General features: G+C 47.8%; 1 protein-coding gene across 4 annotated transcripts in view; it reads left to right on the forward strand.

Moving 5' to 3' along the window:
• The window catches only part of rassf8b (Ras association domain family member 8b), a 124,648-nt gene that overhangs the window by 62,160 nt on the left and 39,076 nt on the right, over positions 1 to 23,412 (forward strand). Inside the window, exons 1-2 of one of the 4 annotated variants that reach the window (XM_078553658.1) lie at positions 9,381 to 9,940; positions 15,182 to 15,261. The exons of 2 other annotated variants lie outside the window; for them this stretch is intronic. The gene's annotated coding sequence lies outside the window, so the exon portion shown is untranslated. Of the gene's footprint in view, positions 1 to 9,380; positions 9,941 to 15,181; positions 15,262 to 23,412 lie in introns of those variants that run through there. One more of the 4 variants, XM_078553661.1, reaches the window with a different exon arrangement.

Genomic DNA, 23,412 nt, shown 5'->3' on the forward strand with positions numbered 1-23,412 from the left:
CAACCGGAAGGCTATTATTGAAACTTTCATTTTAGGCAGTTGGAACTGAAACTGGGGGTGAGGGAATGGCCGAAAGAAAAATGACTGCTCTACAGAGAGCCAGCAGGGACTCGATGGGCCAAATGGCCTCATTCTGTGCTATAATGATACTAGGACTCTATGATTCCTCTTTCAGCTTTTCCAATGTTACATGGGTTCTCCACAATGTTGGTTGAACAGTCAGCTCTGTGGATTTGTCGGGGCTGGTGACTGACACCGATACACGCTGGCTTGGCTGCACCAGTGGCTGGGTTCCTCCATAGGCAGCAAGTTCTGGAATGGGACCTGAACCCAGGACCTAATGGCTCAGAGGCAGCAGAGCTACCCACTGAACCACTCCGGCTCTCCTAAGAATTTGACTCAATAACTGGTTAAAATAAAAAAGCATAATCGAGGCTAGTGTTGACTTTTTTTAAAATTCTTTGATGGGATGTGGGTGTCACTGGCAAGCCCAGCATTTGTTGCCCATCCCTAATTACCCTTGAACTGAGTGACTTGTTAGGCCATTTCAGAGGGCAGTTAAGAGTTGACCACATTGCTGTGGGTCTGGAGTGAGTCACATGTAGGCCAGGCCAGGTAAGGGTGGTAGATTTCCATCCAGATGGGTTTTTACAACAATAGTCACATGGTCACTATCACTGAGACTAAGGTTTAATTTTATTAATTGAATTCAAATTCCACCTGCTGCCATGGTGGGATTTGAACCCATGTCCCAGATGGATTACTAGTCCAGTGACATTCGCACCATGCCACCACCTGGAAAGCAGCTTGAGGTGCCCTGAGGCCCTGAAAGCGCTATATAAAATTCTTCTTTCCTTTCTCAAAAAATGATAAAAGACACCAAGAACTGTGTAACGTGCTGTAGGATTTCACTGCTACAGAATCTCTTGCTTAGGGTGATGAGATGATGACTAGATGCAGCTAAATCCCAGGGATTTGTTTCTAAATATCTTTAATCCTTTGGTTCTGCAAATGGGCGAGGGATAATTTCATAGAAGCAGGTAAATCTCCTTGAAAGGATCCTGCAGTGCAGCCATGGCAGCATCTTAAAGTAAGCCAAAGTGATCAGCTGTGAGTTTGAAGAGCTGAGTATTATCTCTTCGCTGTGGATTCCACGGCCTCATTCATGGAAAATTATGGCTGTAGTTTCCATACACTGTAGGCAGGTAGCAGTGCCAGCTCTGAGTCAGATGATTGTAGGTTCAAAACCCACTGCAGCATTTGAGTACACAACCCAGGCTGACAATACTGAGGGAATACCACACTGGAGGTGTCGTCTTTCAGCTGAGAGTTTAAACCAAAGCCTGTTTTTTTTTATTGTTTGTTCATGCGATGTGAGCATCACTGGCTGGGCCAGCATTTATTGCCCATCCCTAATTGCCCTTGAGAAGGTGCTGGTGAGCTGCCTTCTTGAACCGCTGCAGTCCCTGTGGGGTAGGTACACCCACAGTGCTGTTAGGAAGGGAGTTCTAGGACTTTGACCCAGCGACAGTGAAGGAATGGCAATGTATTTCCAAGTCAGGATGGTGAGTGACTTAGAGGGGAACTCCCAGGTGATGATGTTCCCATGTGTCTGCTGCCCTTGGTCTTCTAGATCGTAGTGGTCGTGGGTTTGGAAGGTGCTATCTAAGGAGGCTTGGTGAGTTCCTGGAGTGCAGCTTGTAGATGGTACACACTGCTGCTACAGTGCATCAGTGGTGGAGATGTGAATGTTTTTGGATATGGGGCCAATCAAGTGGGCTGCTATGTCCTGGATGGTGTCAAGCTTCTTGAGTGTTGTTGAAGCTGCACTCATCCAGGCAAGTGGGGAGTATTCCACCACACTCCTGACTTGTTCCTTGTAGATGGTGGACAGGCTTTGGGAAGTCAGTAGGGGAGTTACTTACTGCAGGATTCCTCACTTCTGACCTGCTCTTGTAGCCACAGTATTTATATGGCCAGTCCAGTTCAGTTTCTGGTCAATGGGAACCCCAAGGATATTGATAGTGGGGAATTCAGCGATGGCAATGCCATTGAATGACAAGAGGTGATGATTGGGTTTTCTCTTGTTGGAGATGGTCATTGCCTAGCACTTGTGTGGCGCAAATGTTACTTGCCACTTGTCAGCCCAAGCCTGGATATTGTCCAGGTCTTGCTGCATTTGGACATGGGCTGCTTCGGTATCTGAGGAGTAGCGAATGGTGCTGAACATTGTGCAATCAGCAGTGAACATCCCCACTTCTGACCTTATGATGGAAGGAAGGTGATTAATGAAGCAGCTGAAGATGGTTGGGCCCAGGACACTATCCTGAGGAACTCCTGCAGTGATATTCTGAAACTTGAGATGATTGACCTCCAACAACTACAACCATCTTCCTTTTTGTTAGGTATGACTTCAACCAGCGGAGAGTTTCCCCCCTGATTTCCATTGACCCCAGTTTTGCTAGGGTTCCTTGATGCCACACTTGGTCAAATGCTGCCTTGATGTCAAGGGCAGTTACACTTTATCAGGTGAGGTGAGAGTATGTAAAAGTTTCCATTATTTTGAAAAAGAGCAGAAGCTATCTCCTGGGCAACATTCTCCCCAGCAAAGCAAATTATGTGGCCATTTATCTCATTGATGTTTGTGGGACCTTGCCCTGTGCAAAATGGCAAATGCTATTTCTATACGTAATCGTACGGACACTGTCATTGGCTGTGAAGAATTTTGTGACCTCAGGACGTCCAAGGCGTGAATGCAAATTTTGTCTGTTTTTTCTTCATTCTTATGTGATTTTTTTCAAAGTTGTAAAATTGTGTATTATGCAATAATTATAGATATGCAAATACTAAGGCATCATTGCCTCCCAGTGTTTGTCTAAGCAGACAGTGAGTTTTTCTTAACGTAAGGTATAAATGATGTAAGAATGGACACTGTGGACTGGAGTTTCCACCCAGAGACGCTTGTAACCTAGGCACAAGCCGCTTGTGTAGTTTAAGTGGTTTAGGAATTTTGGGCATGACTGAGTTGTGCATGTAGCTGCAGTACATCCAAGTTTCCTCAATCTTTTATGTTCGACCCCAACAAACCTTCTGCCCAAAAATTGCCCCCACCCTCCACATTTTATTTAAAAAATTAGCCTGAGTTAGAACTGTTCTGTATCTTCTGTTTCTTTTAATGCATTCTTAATGCATGAGTATCAGTTATGTTTAAAAAAAAACTCCCCCCAATTACAGTATTTAGAATATTCTGTGTCTGATGTGCAAAAATGCAATGTGCAAGAATGTGCCAATCAAGCGGATTGCTTTGCCCTGGATGGTGTCGAGCTTCTTGAGTGTTGTTGGAGCTGCACTCACTCAGGCAAGTGGAGAGTATTCCATCAGTCTTCACTTTCTATGATTCTATTTGATATGCACGGCAGGTGCTGTAACCTACAGGGCTACGGACCAAATGCTGGAAAGCGGGATTAGGCTGGGTGGCTCATTTTTTCGGCCAGCACAGACACAATGGGCCAAGTGGCCTCTTTCTGTGCAGTAAACTTTCTGTGATAATGATAGATGAATGAATTGAAACCAAAATGTCAGGAAGGAATATGACAAGGTGGACGTGGAAAGGATGTTTCCTCTTGTGGGTGAGTCCAGAACGAGGGGGCACTGTTTTAAAATTAGGGGTCACCCGTATAGGACAGAGATGAGGAGAATTTTTTTCTCTGAGGGTTGGAAGTCTTTGCCTCAGAAGGTGGAGGAGGCGGGGTCATTGAATATTTTTAAGGCAGAGGCAGATAGATTCTTGTTAGGCAAGGGAATCAAAGGCTATTGGGGGTAGATGGGAATGTGGAATTTGAAACACAAACAGGTCAGCCATGATCTTAATGAATGGCGGCGCAGGCTCGAGGGGCCAAATGGCTGACTTCTGCTCCTGTTTCATGTGTTCATATGAATACCAGAGGCTTGGCCCGTACTGTTTCCACCGATTCTGCCCCATTGACACCCATTTTAAGTTTGGGTATATTCTAATGAGGTTGGGAGGCTTCTTGGGGGTGAGTTGACATCGACAAAATGAGTACAGCATCAGGTATAACCTCTGGTTTGCACACACACATGTAGGAAATTCCAAACAGATATTTTCATTGCAGACTATATTGAAATGCCAATCAGAGACTTTTGTTTCAGCTGCATGCAGCACACTTTGACAACTGACTAAACCCTGCTCATGAAGCATGTAGGCCACGCTAGCTTTGTTCTTGTGTGATGTATCCATCATTCAAATCCCAAACTGCTTTGTGATCTCCTTTGCATTATTCACTTACTTAAATACAATCAGTCCCTGAGCTCGGAAGGAGGTTGTTTGGCTCAATTGGAGTTGAATCCTTTTATTATTTAATCATACTTGTTCTTTGGTGACACTGATAAAAGAGCCTGAACTCATTTCTTTAGGAAAGGGGGAAAGAGCTATTTGTTTTTTATTTTGTATTTGAATACTGGAAGCCAATATGGCTTTGTTTTCCTCTCCTTTATCCCCAGGATCATAGTGCTAAGGTCTAGAGTATAGCATTCGTTCGTTTGGCAATTGCATTGGAAGAGATGCTCGACTGAAGGAATTACAGGAGCACACACACTCCTCTAACTCCCATTGCAATGATGTGAACTAATGCCCCTGAGCTATGGGTTCAAATCCCCGCACGGCAACTGAGGAATTTAAATTTCGTTCATTAATAAATCTGGAGTAAAAAGCTTGCCTCAGTAATGATGATCTTGAAACTATTGTCCTAAAAAACCCTGGTTCACTAATGTCTTTTAAGGAAATCTGCCATACTTACCTGGTCTGGCCTAAATGTGAGTCTAGACCCACAGCAATGTGGTTGACTCTTAACTGTCTTCTGAAATGGCCTAGTAAGTCACTCAATAATATAGAACCAGACAGACCGCCCAGTATTGAACTATCCACAGGGACTGCAGCGGTTCAAGAAGTCGGCTCACCACCACTTCCTCTAGAGCAATTAGAAATGGATGATGAATGTTGGCCTTACTGGTGACACTCTTGGATGAATAACTGTGGATTAGAAATTCTATTTCAGTAACCTTTTCCTTTTTTTCACCCATTGGACTGTTGTGTCCTTCATTCCTACAGGATAGTCTCAGAGATCATCATTAGGAAAAGATCTTTCCCATTTTAGGCCCTGCTAAGGCATTAACAATCCCTAATTGCCCTTGTTCAGAGGGCATTTAAGAGTCAACTGCATTGCTGTGGGTCTGGAGTCACATGTAGGCCAGACCAGGTAGGGACAGTAGGTTTCCTTCCCTGAAGGACATTAGGGAACCTGATGGGTTTTTACAACAATGGTCATCATCAGACTTTTAATTCCAGATTTTTATTGAATTCAAATTCCACCATCTGCCATAGTGGGATTCGAACCCATGTCCTCAGAGCATTACCCTGGGTCTCTGGAACACTAGTCCAGTGACAATACCACTGTGCTACTGCCTCCCCTTAAGGTATACGATATAAACATTTGCATTCTACAACCTTTGTTCATATAACAGATAACACTTAAGGTAGCAAAATACCTCAATGTGCTTTATGGGAGCATTACTGATCAAAATGTTAACACTGAGTCACATAAGGATATAGCAGGACAGATAACCAAAAGCTCGCTAAAAGAGGTCGTTCTTAGGAAGAAAAGGAGGAGAGAGAGCTGGAGCGGTTTAGGGAGGGAATTTCAGGCCGAGGCGGTTGTCCAGTGAAGGAGCAGTGAAATCGGAGATGCTCAAAATGTCAGAATTAGATGAGTACCAATATCCTGGTGGGTTGTGGGTCTAGAGGAAGCTGCAGAGATGGGGGAGGGGTGAAGTCATGTAGGGATTTGCAAACCAGAATATCTCAAAACATTTCTTAAGAGTCAATTTAGGTCAGTGAGCACAGGGGTGAATGGGACTTGGTGAGAATTAGGATACAGAGTTTTGTAGGACCTCAAGTCTGTGGGGGGGTGGAAGACAGTTGTGTTGTTGGAATAGTCATGTCTAGAGGTACCAAAGACGTGGATGAGGATTTCAGCAGCAGATGAGCTGAGGCAGGGGAGTCAGGTGATGTTACAAAGGTGAAAACAGACAGTCTTAATGATGGTGCAGATGTGTGGTTAGAAACTCATCTCAGGGTGAAATTGGACTCTTAAGGTTGCAAGCAGCATGGCTCAGCCTCAGCAGTTGCTAGGGAGAAGGGTGGAGTCTGTAGCTAGGGAATGGAGTTTGTGGCAGGATCAAAGACAGCTGCTTCAGTTTTCTCGATATTTAACTGGAGGAAGTTTCTGCTCATCCAGTAATGGACATCAGGCAAACAATGTAACAGACAGAGATAGTGGCGGAGTCCAGAACGGCGGTGGTGAGGTAGAGTTGGGTACAGATACTGTCAGCGTATGTGTAGAACCTGACATTAATTCTATGACAGATAGGCCTGTTATAATTACACACCTACCTAATGTAAGCATTTTCCAGCTATCATAGTAGTGTGTTACATTTATTGTGCGTTGCAACTTGCTGTACAGTAATCATACCGGATGGATTTTGCACACAGGCTTGGAAGTAAAATAAAGTGACAACTCAGTCAATTGTGTGAAATCCTCTGTATGTAAAAGTATAATGTGTCCGAACCGATGATGAACATGCTTCCTCTGCACCTGTTTTATTTAAGATGTTCCAATGTGCTACTTTGATGTTCGATTGTGCAACGATAGTGTGTTGGCCTGCGAATGACCCTGCTAGCTCCTGTGTGAGAGTTCACTGTGTCTTTAGACAGTGATTCTGATAGTGGACTGAGCACTTGTTGATACTGGTATTTTCCTGTCTGTTTGTGAAGGGATTAGTGCACTAGTCAGTAAAATCAGATTATCATAACAACCCAGCCACCAATCAGCAACCGGATTATGTGGTATTAAATCTCTTATTTCCACGCAGGGAATGCAAATTAATGGTGACCTATTTTGTGATAAATTGTTTTACTTATGAAATACATAAAGAACCTGGTGCTTCTTTATTCTATTCCCAGAAATGCCAACTGTGCAGGATTTTAAAGCTTTCTAAATCTTTCTATTAAATACAAGTGGGTTATTTTCATTCTTTATGATCCTGGTAGGCTGGAGTTTAAAATTTACCAAGTTCATTTAAACAGAGCCCATGGTTTGGAAGTGCCAGCTCGACTGGAGTAGTTGGCAGTGGGGAGAGTTTTCTATGGCCTTTCAGCTGTGCTGTGCTTAAATTGCTGATGCTGGGTGGGAAATTGAAAAGGATCTTTTCCTGTTTTCTGGTTCTCACTACAGGCCAAGCATCCTGTACCGAAACCCTCAGGGCTGAGGGTGTTTCGGATTTCAGATAATTCTGGTTTTCAGATGCCGCATATAGGCCGAGGCCTACTTACATTACAAAAGCCTAAGCCTAGGCTAGCTATGGCCTAAAGTAAATAAAACAGCTAGAAAAGTAAAATGTACCGCTGAATAATAAATGTAGGGTGGTATTAGTAAGTTCCCCGCTGTGGAACCATCTGCGATTCTGCTTGTAGAAGAGGTAAACAGTGCAGAAAAACTTCCGGCGCTAAAGGCCGGGTTCAGTTGGTGAGATTCCCATCGGCTTGGGTCACAGACTTCTCGCGCTAAAGGTCGATAAGGTTAAAAAAAAAGTGTGGTTTTTGGATGTGATCAGTTTTCGAATTTACGGATAAAGGATACTCGACCTGTACGTTGAGCACGAAACGGCCTTGACCACGTGACCCAACATGGACTCAGTGAGCCGAATGGCCTCCTTCTGTGCCACAAAGATTCTATGACTTCACAAATATTGCCCAGTTTCAACCAAGATTGCACATCTGAATTCCAAGCAATGGTTGAAAGTGGAGTTAGAGCAAAGCAGGAGGGAGGACTGCTCGAAACTGTTTCACTGCAATAAACCCTTTAATTCATTCTCGGGATGTGGGCACCACTGCAAAATTGGCATTTATTACTCATCTCTAGTTGCCTTGAAATGGTTAAATTGTTAAATATTGGTTAAATATGACTGAGGACTTGCTGGGCAACTTCGGAGTGTAGGTAAGGGTCAACCATGCTGCCGTGAGACCTGAGTCACGTATAGGTCAGACCCGGTAAAGACAGCAGGTTTCCTTCTCTAAAGAACGTGAGTTTTTACAAAACTAAAACAACTTCACTTTTACTGACATCAGTGTTTTTATTCCCAAATTTCAAACAAAAACCAAATTGAAAATTCTACAACTGCAGTGGTGGGATTTGAACTCATGGGTGCAGAATCTTGGTTTCCTGTCGGAGGGAGGGAACTGGAGGTGAGTAGGCCCAAACATTAGTGTCAGCGAGTGGTTGTTGGGTTGCCGGCTTGTTCCTGCCTCCAGGAGATTTTCATTCTGGGATAGAGACGTGGTGATGACTACCTATCTACAAATGATGGGCAGCCTTTTAGGCCAATTAAATGGTCTATTAAGGTAATTCAGCAGAAGCTGACTGGATTCGTCCTGTTGGCTTGCGGGCCCCCCCCCCCCCACTGAGGTCAAAAAGCAGCCAGGAGATGGAGGCAGTGTGGCAGTGACAGACCAATGGTGATGGGGGTGGCATTGCTCCATCCTAGTAAGAATCCCACTTGCTCCACACTCACCATGGCTGTTGGGCTTTGGTTGCAGCCTCTGGCCACCCAGTAGAGGGGCTGCCACTCCAAGACGAGAGCCAGGTAGCTGTGGTCTTTTTAAATTGAAAAGTTTTGAAATCTCTGTTCAGAGGGCACTTCCACCATGAGGCGCCCTCTCCCTCTCTCTTACCTGCACCGGCAGCTCCCACTTTGGACGGTCAGCCTGCCTGTGTGTCATTGCTGGCGGAGCCTTCTATTGACCCTCCAGCTTCAGGAGCGTACCTGCTGTCCTGAATTGGATGGCAAACATTCTCCCTGGCCACGGATTGGCCATCCTTTCAAAGACCATGTTGAGCATCTGACAACACACAACCCGGGTTCAGGACTTGGCAATGTGCCCGATGTCAGAATCCTGACCACAGGGCAAAAATTGTGCCCATGTTCTCTGGATTACCGAGACCAGTAACAACCACAATGCACTTCTGCACACAAAATTGCCTTTCTTCTTAAAGAAAAATGGTTAGTATTTACACATTCTGTTTGCCTTTCTTGTTTGTGAATTTACAGAGCTGGCCCATGTAAACTGCTTCGATCTCTGTTCAAGGAATTCAGGCACGTGCTTTGTAATGTTTCCGTGTCTGGAACTAATTAGCATTAGATTAATTCATTAAGAGAAATTTTGGCGTGCCTGCAATCAAGCTATACCCAATTAATGAAATGGCAGTTCTCCTAATCCTCAGGTCAGCGAGGCTTTTATGAATACAAAAAGGTTTACTTGTAAACCCTAAATTGGAGAAAGATCAGTTGCGTTTAAATGTGGTGGATTGTAAAGATTGTGTTTTCCAAAAAAGCAATAGTTGAAACTACTTCTGGGCCGTATTTTTCTTTCCTCCTTTTTTGTCATTTTTACTTTCCTCCCAGCTCCCCCACCCCCCACCGCACCATCGCCCACAGATCCAGATGTCCGCTGGAGTCTGAGGAGCTGAAATAAATGAAGACAGTGTACGATTTTCAGAGCCAGTCATTTTGGCAGAGGGATCTATACGAAGCGTATGTCAGAAGAAATATGAGGAGCGAAATGTCTACAGAAACATCTGGACCTGATGAGCTACACCCTGGAATCCTCACGGAACGAAGCAAGGAAAATAGATGAGGTTTTAATGAATATTTTCAAAGAGGTTCACACTGTACATGAGCAGGGGAGGCTAGGAACTGTGCTTTTGTTGGAAAAGAAAAAGGGAATTTGGAAATTATTGACAATTATTTCAGAATTGTACAGGGTGTTCCTGATCATCTGAACGAGACAGTGGCTGTTTATTTGAAGGTGAGTCGACAGCTAGTAATGTTGTTGCACCCCAACCCACTGTGCATTCGCTTTAAGTATAGTCCCTTCGGTTTGGTTCTAACATCCTTCTAACAAAACAGCGTTTCTTTTGAAAAATGAACAACCTTTTGTAACGGCCGGTAGCCTGCTATGTCTGTCAGTAATTACCTCATTTAAAAATATTTTTCAATTTTGCCAGACTTTCAAAGTGACCTTCCTGTATCCTGCTTTGGTTTCCTTTCTACAAGCTCGCCGGAGATTGTTGTTTCTCAGTATTAGCACCTAAGCAGAATGTTGTTGCCTTCCAGTGTCATTTTCAGATTTCCTTGTTTTCATAACCAGTGTTGCAGTCCGCTTGCAGCTCCTCTCGTAAAACTCTTGTGGACGGCTTTTGAAAATTACATCAAGCTGTTCCTTGCACTGGAGCAAATCTGCCAGATTCCCTTTAAAGTGGAGCGCGTTCCACATCATGTCCTGGTGTCGGCATGTTGGCATCGGCCTGTGTAGATTTCAGTCAGGAAATAGTGGCAGTGTCTCCATTTACATTTCTAACTGCTTTACATTTAAGAACAGAAATCTCATTTTATTTGTTCGTTCAGTGCATTAGTGAGGATAATCCATAATAGTTACTCGATTCTCAACTCTGACTTGGAACTCCAACTAGTCATCAGAGACCTTTCATGCTATTCATCTAATTGATTGTCTATTTAATCATTCACCATTTTGTCTGCTGCCCGTACACTGATTGGCACTGAGCCCTGCTCACCCTTCACCCCTGTGCTCATTGACCTACATTGGCTCTCCCTAAGTTATAATTCCTTATGTTTAAATCCCTCCATGGTCTCACCTCTCCCTGTCTGTGTGACCTCCTCCAGCCATTCTATGCACTGAGCTCTCTGTGCTCCTCCCATTCTGGCTTCCTAGGCCTTCGCAGTTTTCTTCGCTTCACCATTGTTGGGTGTACCTTCAGCTGCTTCGGTCCCGATTTCTGGAACTCACTCCCTCCATCTCTCTCTCCCCCTTTTTTAATTCACTCCTTGAAACCTAGATCTCTGACCAAGCTTTCAGTCATCGATTATAATCTCTTTATGTGGCTTGGTGTCACATTTGTCTGGTGATGTTCCTGTGAATTGCTTTGGGACATTTTACCACATATGGTGCTATATAAATGCAGTTTGTTGCCTATTCCATTTTCTGCTTGCACACCATTTCCCTGACAAAACTTCGGCCAGTCCCATTCCGCTAACTCGACCACCCTCCTGTTCAACCTCTCATCAGAGCAAAAAGAAGCGACTTGCAATTGATACAGTGCCTGATCACACCCGCAAGACCACACTTCGCATCCAGTGAATGACTCTTACAGTGCAGTTCCTGTCATGTAGACAAATGAGCCAAAATCTTTGTGTACAGCAAGATCCCACAAACAGCAACTTACCTGAATGATTGGTTAATCCACTTTGGGTGATGTTGTTTGAGACCATACTTATGGTTGGATAGCAAGCTGGTTACAAACCAGAGTAGGGCTAAAGAGTAACTACTGAGATTGGGGAGAGGTCTTGTGGCGCTGTGGTAGTGTCTCCACCTCTGGGCCAGAGCTCTGGGTTCGAGTCCTACTTCAGGACTTGATGGCCATGGAAGGTGCGTTCATAATGTAGCCAAACAGGTTGATTATTAGCCTGTAAATCCTTCCAATATGCCTGACGGCAGTCGGTAAGAGTAGGAGAGTTTTCTGGCCAACCATACTGCAGAAGGTAACAACAAACCACTGCAGTACTTTGCCAAGCATAAGCATGGACCAATCCAGTGGAAGTCCATGGTCGTCAATGCCCTCATAGGACATGGTACCTGAAGGAGGAGGAGGACTGAGTGTGGAAAAGTGGCAGTGTTCCACAGGGAGCAGTGCTGGGACAACTCTTATGAACAGTTTGGACTTGGAGCAGAATTCCTATGTAGCACATACAGAAATCCCCAACTAACCAAGTTTTGTTGACCAGGTCACTGGGAGAACACTTGTCTCTTTTTCAAGCAATTTGTTATAGATTCAGGCATGGGTAGACCCTGTCTGACCAACCTCTTTAACATCTTTGAGGCAATGGCATCTTAAGTGGACTTTGTAGACTATAATATATATAACTGTGTAACCATAATAAAAACAGAAAATGCAAAAAAAAAAACCTCAGCAGGTCTGGCAGCATCTGTGGAGAGAGAAACAGAGTTAGCATTTCGAGTCCATATGACTCTACTTCAGAGCTAAGGAGAAGTAGAACTGTGATGGATTTTATACTGTTTAAGAGGGCGTGGAGCAAAATAGAAGGTCAGGGATAGGTGGGAGCTAAGGAGAAATTTAACAAAGATGTTATGAACACAGGACAAAGGGAGTGTTAATGGGACTGTTAAAGACTAAAGAAGCTGCTGATAGTGGCATAGAGGCAAGAGAGTAGAATGTGTTAATAGCAGAACAAGGGTCAGCGCTCTGTGAAAGCACAACATAGAAACAAGTGGCAGATGGCTCTGTTTGGGGGAGAGGGTGGGGTTAGGGAAAAAATAGATAATGAATTATATATAAAAACATAATTGGATTAAACAAGGGGGTGAGGATGGAGGAGAGAGTTCATGATCTGAAGTTGTTGAACTCAATATTCAGTCCAGAAGGCTGTAAAGTGCCTAATCGGAAGATGAGGTGCTGTTCCTCCAGTTTGCATTGGGCTACACTGGAACATTGCAACAGGCCAAGGACAAACATGTGGGCATGAGAGCAGGGTGGTGTGTTGAAATGGCAAGCGACAGGGAGGTCTGGGCCATGCTTGCGGACTGAGTGAGGGTGTTCCGCAAAGCGGTCACCCAGTCTACTTAGTCTATTTGTTTTTAGTTTTTTCCCCCATCCCCCCTCCCCACCCCCAACAGAGCCACCTGTTACTTGTTCTTATGTTTTGCTTTCACAGAGCACCAGATAATGTTACTTGAGAGGTGAATGTTGTCGGGGACACTGGGGAGAACTCTCCAGTTATTATTCAAGCGCAAAGCTGTGAAGTTACATCTAGAAAATGGACTTTGAATTGGCTAAAAGGTGCCAAGCAACAGGTTCTTTTAAGAAGAAATCTGTCAGGGTACAAGTATTAAGTGGGGATGCCCTAGAGATCAGTGATGGAGCCATTATTGTTTCACAAGCACAAGTACTGTAGTGAAGTGTGAGCCAGGATTATATGCCCTTGAGTAGGATTCAACCCAAACTTGGACTCAGGTGAGAGTTCTATTAGCTGAGCTAAGTTGATGTGTCACACACTCTGAACTGTCCAGGTCAGCGTTGTTCAATACATTTGCTGCTCCCCACAGACATGTGATAAATTGATGCTCTTTATCAGGTGAGAGATTGTAATCAGATTGACATTAGGACTCTGTAGCAGCTCATTCAACTGAGGGCAAGGTTCCAAACTGACACAATCCGTGGCCACACCAAAAGTAAGTGAAAAGTCCTGCATGAAAAACAATCCTTAACGTTAAAAAAACCTGAAGCCTAGCTTCATTAAGGCATGCGGCAAAGAGGCCCCCATTGAAGGATGTGGAGGCATGTTAAAATATTTAAGTTATTACACTGGATGCTGTATAGCAATGAGTTCCTGCTACTAAAACTATTCTGTGACAGAGCTGCTGTCACAGTACTCTACACTATATTACTGCCCTGCCCCTCAACCCCAGTTCATCTCTGGGAGATTGTGACAAGATTCACCCCATCCTTTGCAAATATTTTGTATCATGGGGTGAATCTGGTGACTTGATTGCCATAAGTTTGCAAACATCAAAATCCTATTGTACAATGTTGTGGGGTGCTGGTTACAGATCGGTGTGTCTTAAAGAAGTCTCTGCAGCCTTCCGTAGGTTAACAGTAAGTCTTTATTAGCTACTAGAACTACTTACACATGTATGGTAAAGGGTACAGGCTAGGAGCTCTCTCCATGCTTGGGTCTACGCACGTCTCTGCTCAACACTACACTGAACCCTGGGTCTGGGTCATGTGCCTTCTTACACCACTCTGTGGGTGGCATTGTACTCAGTCCCAAATTAACCCTATATGTGCCAGACCATTATACTACAGACAACAGTCGTCTAAGTGACCTACTTTAATAGGGTGGTAATATGTGATTGTGATCCCTATTCTGCTACCACAATATTGAGCCAAATTCTTTTTGGTGCAGCGTGATTGGGTGCAGCTTGCTATTAGGCGATAACATTTTGTGAAAAGTTACTGGAATAACAAAAACGAAAGAACAAACGATTAGAAAGCAAAATAAAAGGCACTTGACCAGTGAGGAAGAAAGTGAGCACATTCACATTGGATGTTGGCCAGGGTTTTGTGCTTGTGTACATGACAAATGGCTATTTGATTTTCTGCCCCCCTCCACCGCCTCCCACCATCCCAACCCTACACTACTCCCCACACCCCCATTCCTAATTCATTTCAGTAGACAGGAAAATCACGGGCTGGGTTAGCACAGTAGCAGAAGATGTTAGGGTTAGCCAGTGTGTTCATGACGGACAGTACAAAAAGCTTCACTCTCAGTGCAGCTACTAAAGCAAGAGAGAAAGATGCTGAGTGAGGAGGGCAGGAGTTTGTTTTTTAGGCAGGTGTGGATTTGGGTGCTCGTTCTGCCCAGGACTGTGACTGTTCCAGAGTTCAGCCAGGTCTCTGCCAGGTCAAAGTCTGGGAGCTTACTTTAAAGATGGGCATTTGTCTTAATTTTACAAGCAGTTCTGACTATTGTTGTAAAAGTGATACCATCACAGGCTGTTCTTTTGTTGTTTTATACTTTGCATTCCAAGGGTAAAATAATGCAGAGTGCAATTTGCATAAAAGGGGTGTATTCTGTTGGTGTGGAGTGGCTATCACTATTCACATTCTACAATGGGAGCTTTGATGTGACTTTAATGTTTAATCATTAACCAGTGTTGAATGGCAATGCTATAAACCCCAGGTATTGTCTGTTTGCTGAGCATTCCACTGGAAGATTAGAGAATGCCAGAATTGAGTGCGCAACATTACTTCTTAAAAACTATTTTCTCTTCAGATTTATTTCTGCAAGTATCTTCTACACGCTGTTTTATAACTAGTCAATTTTTTTGTAAATAAGATGGCTGCATTGATATAGACTTCTTGTTGTGAAGTAAAGCAAAGTGCTAAAATTCACACCTCTTGGTTTAATTTTTAATCTTCCATTATAGACTCCTGTATCATTGTTTTCACAGACAATTCTGTGTTGGGCTCTCGTAACCAAATAGCAGTTCTGACTTAAGGAGGTGAAAGATTCTGGAGCTGAACAAAAACCGTATGTTTGAGCTTTATAATAGAAAGCGATCAAAATCTTTGTGTGCAATTTTGTTTTCCACCCTCTCAATGACCTTTTAACCCCAAGTCATGCTCTGGCAGAATATTGGTGACTCCGTTTTGGCATTTGACCACTTTCACCTGTATGATGGTGCACTCCAGTGTAGAATTTTGGTTTGGTGATGGAATTTAATTCCTGAACCCCTGACGACAACAATTTACATAAAATGAAAGCAAAATACTGCGGATGCTGGAAATCTGAAACAAAAACAAAAATTGCTGGAAAAATTCAGCAGGTCTGACAGCATCTGTGGAGAGGAAGACAGAGTTAACATTTCGAGTCCGTATGACTCTTTATCAGAACTAAAGAGTGTTCCAGTAAAGCCCAACGCAAACTGGAGGAACAGCACCTCATCTTCCGATTAGGCACTTTACAGCCTTCCGGATTTAACATGGAGTTCAACAGCTTCAGATCATGAACTCTCTCCTCCATCCTCACCCTTTTTTTATCCCCTTTTTTCAAATAATTATTATATATATTTTATTTTAATCTTTTTTTCTTTTCCCACCTATTTCTATTATTATTTTTACAATTTATTTCCATATTGTTTTATCCCCACCTTTTAGCCTATTTCTATCCCCTCCCCCACTAGGGCCACCTGTCACTTGCTGATTCTGCTTTCTACCCTTAATGTCACCATTAGCACATCCTTTAGCTAATATCACCACCGTCCACACTCCTTTGACAACAATTTACATTTTAGTAGTGCCTTTATGGTAGCAAAATGCCCCCAAGCCACTTCTCAGGAGTGTTATCAGACTAAATAAGTGAACATGCCAAACAAGCAGATGTTGGGGCAGATGATCAAAAGCATTTGTGAAAGAGGTGGGTTTTAAGGAATGACTCAAAGGTGGAGAGAAAGAGAGACCTGGAGAGGCTTAGGGAGGTAATTGTAGAGCTTAGGGCTTGGGCAACTGGAGGCACTCTGCCATTTGTGGGTAAAGGAACTCGGGGATGTGCAAGCGGCCAGAATTAGAGGTACAAATGGTCATGTTAACCTTTAAAAACGGGAAAGCAGCGAGAGAAAGAGAGCTGTTTCACATATGTGCTCAGAAGATTCAGGAATACTTTTTTCACGGAATTGGTAATTGATGATTTTCACACGATTAATTTAGAATTACCTGTTATGTTGCTACAAAGGAACACTTATTGGGAGCAGACTTTTCACTGATCTACACATGGCTGGCATTCTGTTGACTAATTGGTGTGGGCTTCCTCAAAGCTGCACCCATCACAAAGATTGCCTGCTCACCTTCTAAATCTGAATAAAGTGATAGGGAAAGCTGTTGTGCGACAGCCATTTGAATGTTATTACTAAAGCCCCCCATCCAAAGTCAGTTCACCCAAACCTGAATATTGAGGCTTATTCCATTTCCAAATGAAGTTTGTGCACAAAATATCTCCTGGTCCATTTTTTTGACAGTAAATAAGATCTGTGATATTGAACTTTGTTATTTTGTCACATTAAAACTACTCCCAATGACAGTAAAAACCAGATTAATTAAGTGTTGTTCTGTGAGCTAAGGACATGCCTTTGACTTCTCCCTGCGTTCAAGTCTAGCACAGACTGTTGGGGTGAAAACTTCTTCTGACTGCTGAGCGAGCCTTCAGTAGAAATGGCATTGGTTGACTTTGAGTGAGTCCTTGTGACCTGCATAGCATAAAACTAAGTTTTAAGTCAGGCCTAGCTAATTGGTCACATTTGGCCTGGATGTTCAGGCTCCGCTGGGACCAGGATCTGTCCCTCCATCCAGTGTGCTGGTTCCTGGGCTACACCATACCACTGGGCTGTTTTTGCAGAGATGGGATTGGGGACTGGCCAGGCTACCTGCCCGCACAATAAAGCCAAGTTAAAGGAGGTCATCTGGAATTTTCCAGTCAGCGACCAGGTTCTTGCAGGTGGTGAGGGTCAGTTTAGGTGCCTGGAGGCGGGCATCCTGTGGCAGAGCTGGTGGCTAGCGCTGCAGCAGGCTGAGCAGTCCTCTCTGTCTGTCTGGATGCAGGAGCAGGCACCTCCGTCCGCCTTCTACCTCACCCCGCCCCACCAGCACACACACCCCGCCCCCCCCCCCCCCCAACTCCTCGCCCTTGATGTAGACATCAAGCAAGTGGGAACATGTTCTTTCCCTTGACTTCATGAATAATTTCACCTCTAAGAGTGACCTGGGCTCCATTGTGGAGGCTAGGAGGAAACTCCACCCAAGCCAGCTTAGCTGAGGCCAACTCTGTGGACAGCCAACCTAAGATGGGTATCAGAGCCTCTTATAGAATAGAATCATAGATTCCTAGAATGGCTACAGCACAGAAGGAGGCTATTCAGCCAGGTATGTTTGTGCTAGCCCTCTGAAGGAACAACTCACCTAGTGCCACTCCCCTGCCTTTTCCCTGTCTTACTTAGACTTACTTCCTGCAGTCCCATGAGGGACAACGGGCAGCAAGACTCTGCCATTCTAGCTGCTGCATCAAGACCGGCAGGGGCAGCACGGACTCCTTCAACTTGATCACTGGGATATGGCGAGGCTGCATACTCACCCCATTCCTTATCCTCTAGGTTATTGGGTTCATCTTGAGGATGGCAATGGTGGGTGCAAACTTTGGCATCCCATGGCAACATTGTAGGTTGACGGTCTTGGATTTCGTAGATGATATCGCCCAGCTGGCCAAATAAATCAGGCGTGCTCCAAGACATGACCACCAGTCTTGAGAGTAGCGGCACCAAGGTTGGTTTACACATCAGCTTTGAGAAGACCAAGACAATGATGACAGGACAGCAACAAGGCCCTCCCATCACCATTGGGCAACATAAGGACGTCGACCACTTCCCCTACGTAGGAAGCAACATCTGCCTTTTCCCTGTAGCCCTGCAAGTTCTTCTATTCAGATAATGATCCAATTTCCTTTTAAAAGCCTTGATTGAATCTGCCTCCACCACACTCTCAGGCAGCACATCCCAGATCCTAGCCACTCACTGCGAGAAAAAGTTTTTCCTCATGTCGCCACTGCTTCTTTTGCCAATTGCTTTAAACCGGTGTCCTCTGGTTCTTGATGCTTCCACGAATGGAAGCAGTTTCTCCCTATTAACTCTGACCATACCCCTCATGATTTTGAACACGTCTATCAAACCTCCTCTCAACCTTCTCTTCAAGGAAAACAGTCCTAATTTCTTAACCTCCTCTCGATCATTGCAATTGAAATTCCAGAGTTGATCCAGTAAAATGTCAACACCAACTCTGCCAAAAGAATTGGGATCCATGACTGAACATCGAGACATTAGCACATTGGCATTGAATCTGCACTGTTCCAACTACAGGGAGTGTGCAGTTCCATAGATACAGCATTAGATTGCCAGTGCAGTAGTTATTCAGAAAGCGTGTCAAGGTGAAATTCTTTAATCCAGTTTTTAAAAATTTGGGTATTTGCCTTACACAAGGAGTTTTATGGGTAGCATCCCTATCTCTGGACCAGAAGCTCCAGGTTCAAGTCCCACTCCAGGACCTGATGGCCATGGAAGCTGCGTTCATAATGTTGTCAAACACATTGATTACCAGCCTGTAAATCCTTCCAATACACCTGATGGCAGGCAGTAAGAGTGGGAGAGTTGCCTGGTCAGCCATTATGCAGAACACACTGGCAAACCGCTGCAGTAATTTGCCAAGCGTAATCATGGACCAGTCCTATGGCAGTCCATGTTCACCAACTCCCCCTTAGGGCATGGTACCTGGAGGAGGAGGAGGAGGGGAGGATTTGCCATACACGTGCACATCACGAATAAGTATAGCAAATTAGTTTTGTGTCAGAATTTGGGTTCAAAAGCCAGCTCCATCGTCAGGATAAAAGCAAAATACTGCTGATGCTGGAAATCTGAAATAAAAACAGAAAATGCTGGAAAAACTCAGCAGGTCTGACAGCATCTGGGGAGAGAGAAATAGAGATTACGCTTCAAGTCCGAATGATTTCTTTAGAGCTCTGAAGAAGAGCCCACAGCGGAGCCAGAAACTTGTCTTTTTCTCATGCAGTATAGGACAGTATTAGATAGTACTTTTTTAATAATCAGTTCTGTTGAAGGGTCATGAGGACTCGAAACGTCAACTCTTCTTCTCCGCCGATGCTGCCAGACCTGCTGAGTTTTTCCAGGTAATTCTGTTTTTGTTCTTTTTTAATAATACGATGGTAATCCTAGCAATTGCATTGCTGCACACTGCACCAACCTCCTCTAGTCTTTTGTCGGATGCCTTTATAGACTGAGCTTTGGTTTTCTGACAGATGTACTCCTTATGAATTGCCATATAGACCGTCAAACTTCAAAAGATCATTTATACCGAGGTCAGAGTTTTCTGACTTTTCATTAGATGCTAGCAATGTATCATTTACCAAACTACTCTGGCACAAATTACCAGTTACAAAATGATAGCTTATGGGGCCATGGACCAACTGACCACCCATCCACATAAACATCCCTGCTCTCCTACACCTCAAAAGCTATTTCTACTCACTGGAAACTTGAACTATAGGTTTTGCAGAATGGCAGTTACCATTGACTATCCACACTATGGGCTACTGGACCCAGACATTAGGCTGAAATGTGGGTCAGAATCTCTCACTGTCTGGGGAAACGGGCGCTCACTGTGATTTTTCCCAAATTGGTCAGTTAATGACCAGAGGGCAGGCTCGCTGTCCAGTTAAGGATGGCAGGAGGCGAACCAGAGGCCTTCCAGCATGAAAGGAGCATCTGGATGCCATGGCAGGAAAGTGAGGGAGAGGATGCTTCAAAATGGAGGTGACCTCTCTCCAACTTTTTCAAACTTTAAATTAAAAATGGCCTTTGCAGCCAGACCACACATTGGGGTGTGTGGGGGGATGGGGGGGGGGATGCGGAAGGGGAGGAAGAGCCCCTTTACAAGGCAGCCTGTGACAGCTACTGCTCCCAGGCAAACAGGGAAGGGCTCTTAAGCTGCCTGAAGTGCTGGCCAGCTTCCAGCCCCAGCGCCCTGCCCACTCACCCACCGCCCCCTTACCCCTCCACTCCCCTCCCTCCCTCCCCTTCCCCCTCCCCCTCCCACTCCAACGCCCCCTCCCCTTCCCCCTCCCTCCCCTTCCCCCTCCCTCCCCTTCCCCCTCACTCCCCTCCCCTTCCCCCTCCCCTCCCTTCCCCCTCCCACTCCCCCTCTCCCTCCCCCTCCCTCCCCTCCCCTTCCCCTCCCCCTCCCACTCACCCTCCCCCTCCCTACCCTCCCCTTCCCCCTCCATCCCCTCCCCTTCCCCCTCCCTCCCCTCCTCTTCCCCCTACCTCCCCTTCCCCTTACCCTCCCCTCCTCCTTCCCCTCTCCCCTCCTCCTGCCCTTCTCCCCTTTCCCTGCCCCCTCCCCTCCCTTCCCCGTTATCAACCTCCTGCCTCCTTCACTCCTCCCCTCCCCTCCCTTTCCCTGCCCCATTCCACCTCTTACTCCAACCCCTCCCCCTCACCCCATCCCCCTCACCCCATCCCCCTCACCCCATCCCCCTCACCCCATCCCCCTCACCCCATCCCACTCATCCCATCCCACTCACCCCATCCTCCCCCTCCCCTTCCCCCCTCCCCCTCCCCCTTTCCCCCTCCCCCTTTCCCCCTCCCCTATCCCCCTCCCCCTTTTCCCCCTCCCCCTTTCCCCTCTCCACTCCCCTCCCCTTCCCCCTCCCTTCCCTCCTCCTTGCCCCTCCCTCCCCTCCTCCTTCCCCTCTCCCTTCTCCCCTTTCCCTGCCCCTCCCTTTCCCTGCCCCTCCCTTTCCCTGCCCCTTTCCCCCCTGCCCCCTTTCCCCCCTCCCCCTCCCCCTCCCCCCTACCACCTCCCCTCACCTTCCCCCCCTACCGCCTTCCCCCTCACCCCTTCCTTCCCCCCTCACCCCTTCCCCCCTCCCCTTTCCCCCTCCCCCTTTCCTCTCCCCTCCCCTTCCCTTCCCTTCTCCCCTTTCCCTGCCCCTCCCTTTCCCTTTCCCCTGCCCCCTTTCCCCCCTGCCCCCTTTCCCCCTCCCCCTTCCCCCTCTCCCCTTCAATCTCCCCCCTCACCCCTTCCCCCTCCCGCCTCTCCCCGTCCCCTGCCCCCTCCCCCCACCACCCTCCCTCCCCCCTTCCCCTTCCCCTCTCCCTTTCCCCTTCCCCCTCTCCTTCCCTCACCCCTCTTCCCTTCCCCTTCGCCCTATCCCACTCGCCCCCCTCCTCCTCACCCCCTACCCCTCCCCCCGCTCCATCTTCCCCCTCCCCCCACTCCCTCTTCCCCCTCCCCCGCTCCCTCTTCCCCCTCCCCCGCTCCCTCTTCCCCCTCCCCCCGCTCCCTCTTCCCCCTCCCCCCGCTCCATCTTCCCCCTCCCCCCACTCCCTCTTCCCCCTCCCCCGCTCCCTCTTCCCCCTCCCCCCACTCCCACTTCCCCTACCCCCACTCCCACTTCACCTACTCCCACTCCCCCTCACTCACTCCCTCTTCCCCTCCCCCCACTCCCTCTTCCCCTCCCCCCACTCCCTCTTCCCCTCCCCCCACTCCCTCTTCCCCCTCCCCCCATTCCCCCTCCCCCCACTCCCCCTTCCCCCTCCCCCCACTCCCCCTTCCCCCTCCCCCCACTCCCTCTCCCCCCTCCCCACTCCCTCTTCCCGCTCCCCCCACTCCCCCTTCCCCTTCCCCCTCCCCCCACTCCCCCTCCCCCCACTCCCCCTTCCCCCTCCCCCCACTCCCTCTTCCCCCTCCCCCCACTCCCCCTTCCCCCTCACCCCCTTCCCCCTCACCCCCTTCCCCCTCCCCCCACTCCCCCTTCCCCCTCCCCCCACTCCCCCTTCCCCCTCCCCCCACTCCCCCTCCCCCCACTCCCTCTTCCCCCTCCCCCTACTCCCTCTTCCCCCTCCCCCTACTCCCTCTTCCCCCTCCCCCTACTCCCTCTTCCCCCTCCCCCCACTCCCTCTTCCCCCTCCCCCCACTCCCTCTTCCCCCTCCCCTCACTCCCTCTTCCCCCTCCCCCCACTCCCTCTTCCCCTCCCCCCACTCCCTCTTCCCCCTCCCCCCACTCCCTCTTCCCCCTCCCCCCACTCCCTCTTCCCCCTCTCCCCACTCCCTCTTCCCCCTCCTCCTACTCCCTCTTCCCCCTCCCCCACTCCCTCTTCCACCTTCCACACCACTCCCTCTTCCCCAAATCCCTCTTCCCCAAATCCCTCTTCCCCCTGCCCCCTCTTCCCCCTGCCCCCTCTTCCCCCTGCCCCCTCTTCCCCGCCCCCACTCCCCCGCCCTGTCTTCCTCTTCCCTTTCACCCCTTCCCCCCACTCCCACTCCCCCTCCCCCACTACCCCTTTCCCTACTCCCCCTTCCCCCCCACTTCCCCTTCCCCCCCACTTCCCCTTCCCCCCCACTCCCCCATCCCCATCCCCCACTCCCCCATCCCCATCCCCCACTCCCGCTCCCCCGCTCACTCTACCCACCGTTCCCCCTCCCCCTCTTCCCCCTCCCCCTCTTCCCCCTCCCCCTCTTCCCCCTCCCCCTCTTCCCCCTCCCCCTCTTCCCCCTCCCCCTCTTCCCCCTCCCCCTCTTCCCCCTCACCCCTCTTCACCCTCACCCCTCTTCCCCCTCATCCCCCTCACCCCTCTTCCCCCCCACCCCTCTTCCCCCTCACCCCTCTTCCCCCTCTTCCCCCTCACCCCTCTTACCCCCCCACACCCGTCTTACCCCTCACCCCTCTTACTCCTCCACCCACTCCCTCATCCCCCTCGCCTACTCCCTCTTCTCCTCTCCCTCTTCCCCTCCCCCTCTTCCCCCTCCCTTTCACCCCTTCCCCCCACTCCCCCTCCTCCCACTCCGCCTCCCCCACTACCCCTTTCCCTACTCCCCCTTCCCCCACTCCCCCTTCCCCTACCCCCACTCCCCCTCCCCCCACTCCCACTCCCCCATTCCCTCTCCCCACTCCCACTCCCCCTGCCCCTACTCCCCCTTTCCCCCTTCCCCTACTCCCACTCCCCCTCCCCCCACTCCCTCTTTCCCTTCCCCCCCACACCCCCTTCCCCTCCCCCCACTCCCTCTTTCCCCTCCCCCCCACTCCCTCTTCCCCTCCCCCGACTCCCTCTTCCCCCTCCCCCCA

The sequence above is a fragment of the Cetorhinus maximus genome, chromosome 12 (genome assembly GCF_964194155.1).
Source record: "Cetorhinus maximus chromosome 12, sCetMax3.hap1.1, whole genome shotgun sequence".
Taxonomy (NCBI): domain Eukaryota; kingdom Metazoa; phylum Chordata; class Chondrichthyes; order Lamniformes; family Cetorhinidae; genus Cetorhinus; species Cetorhinus maximus.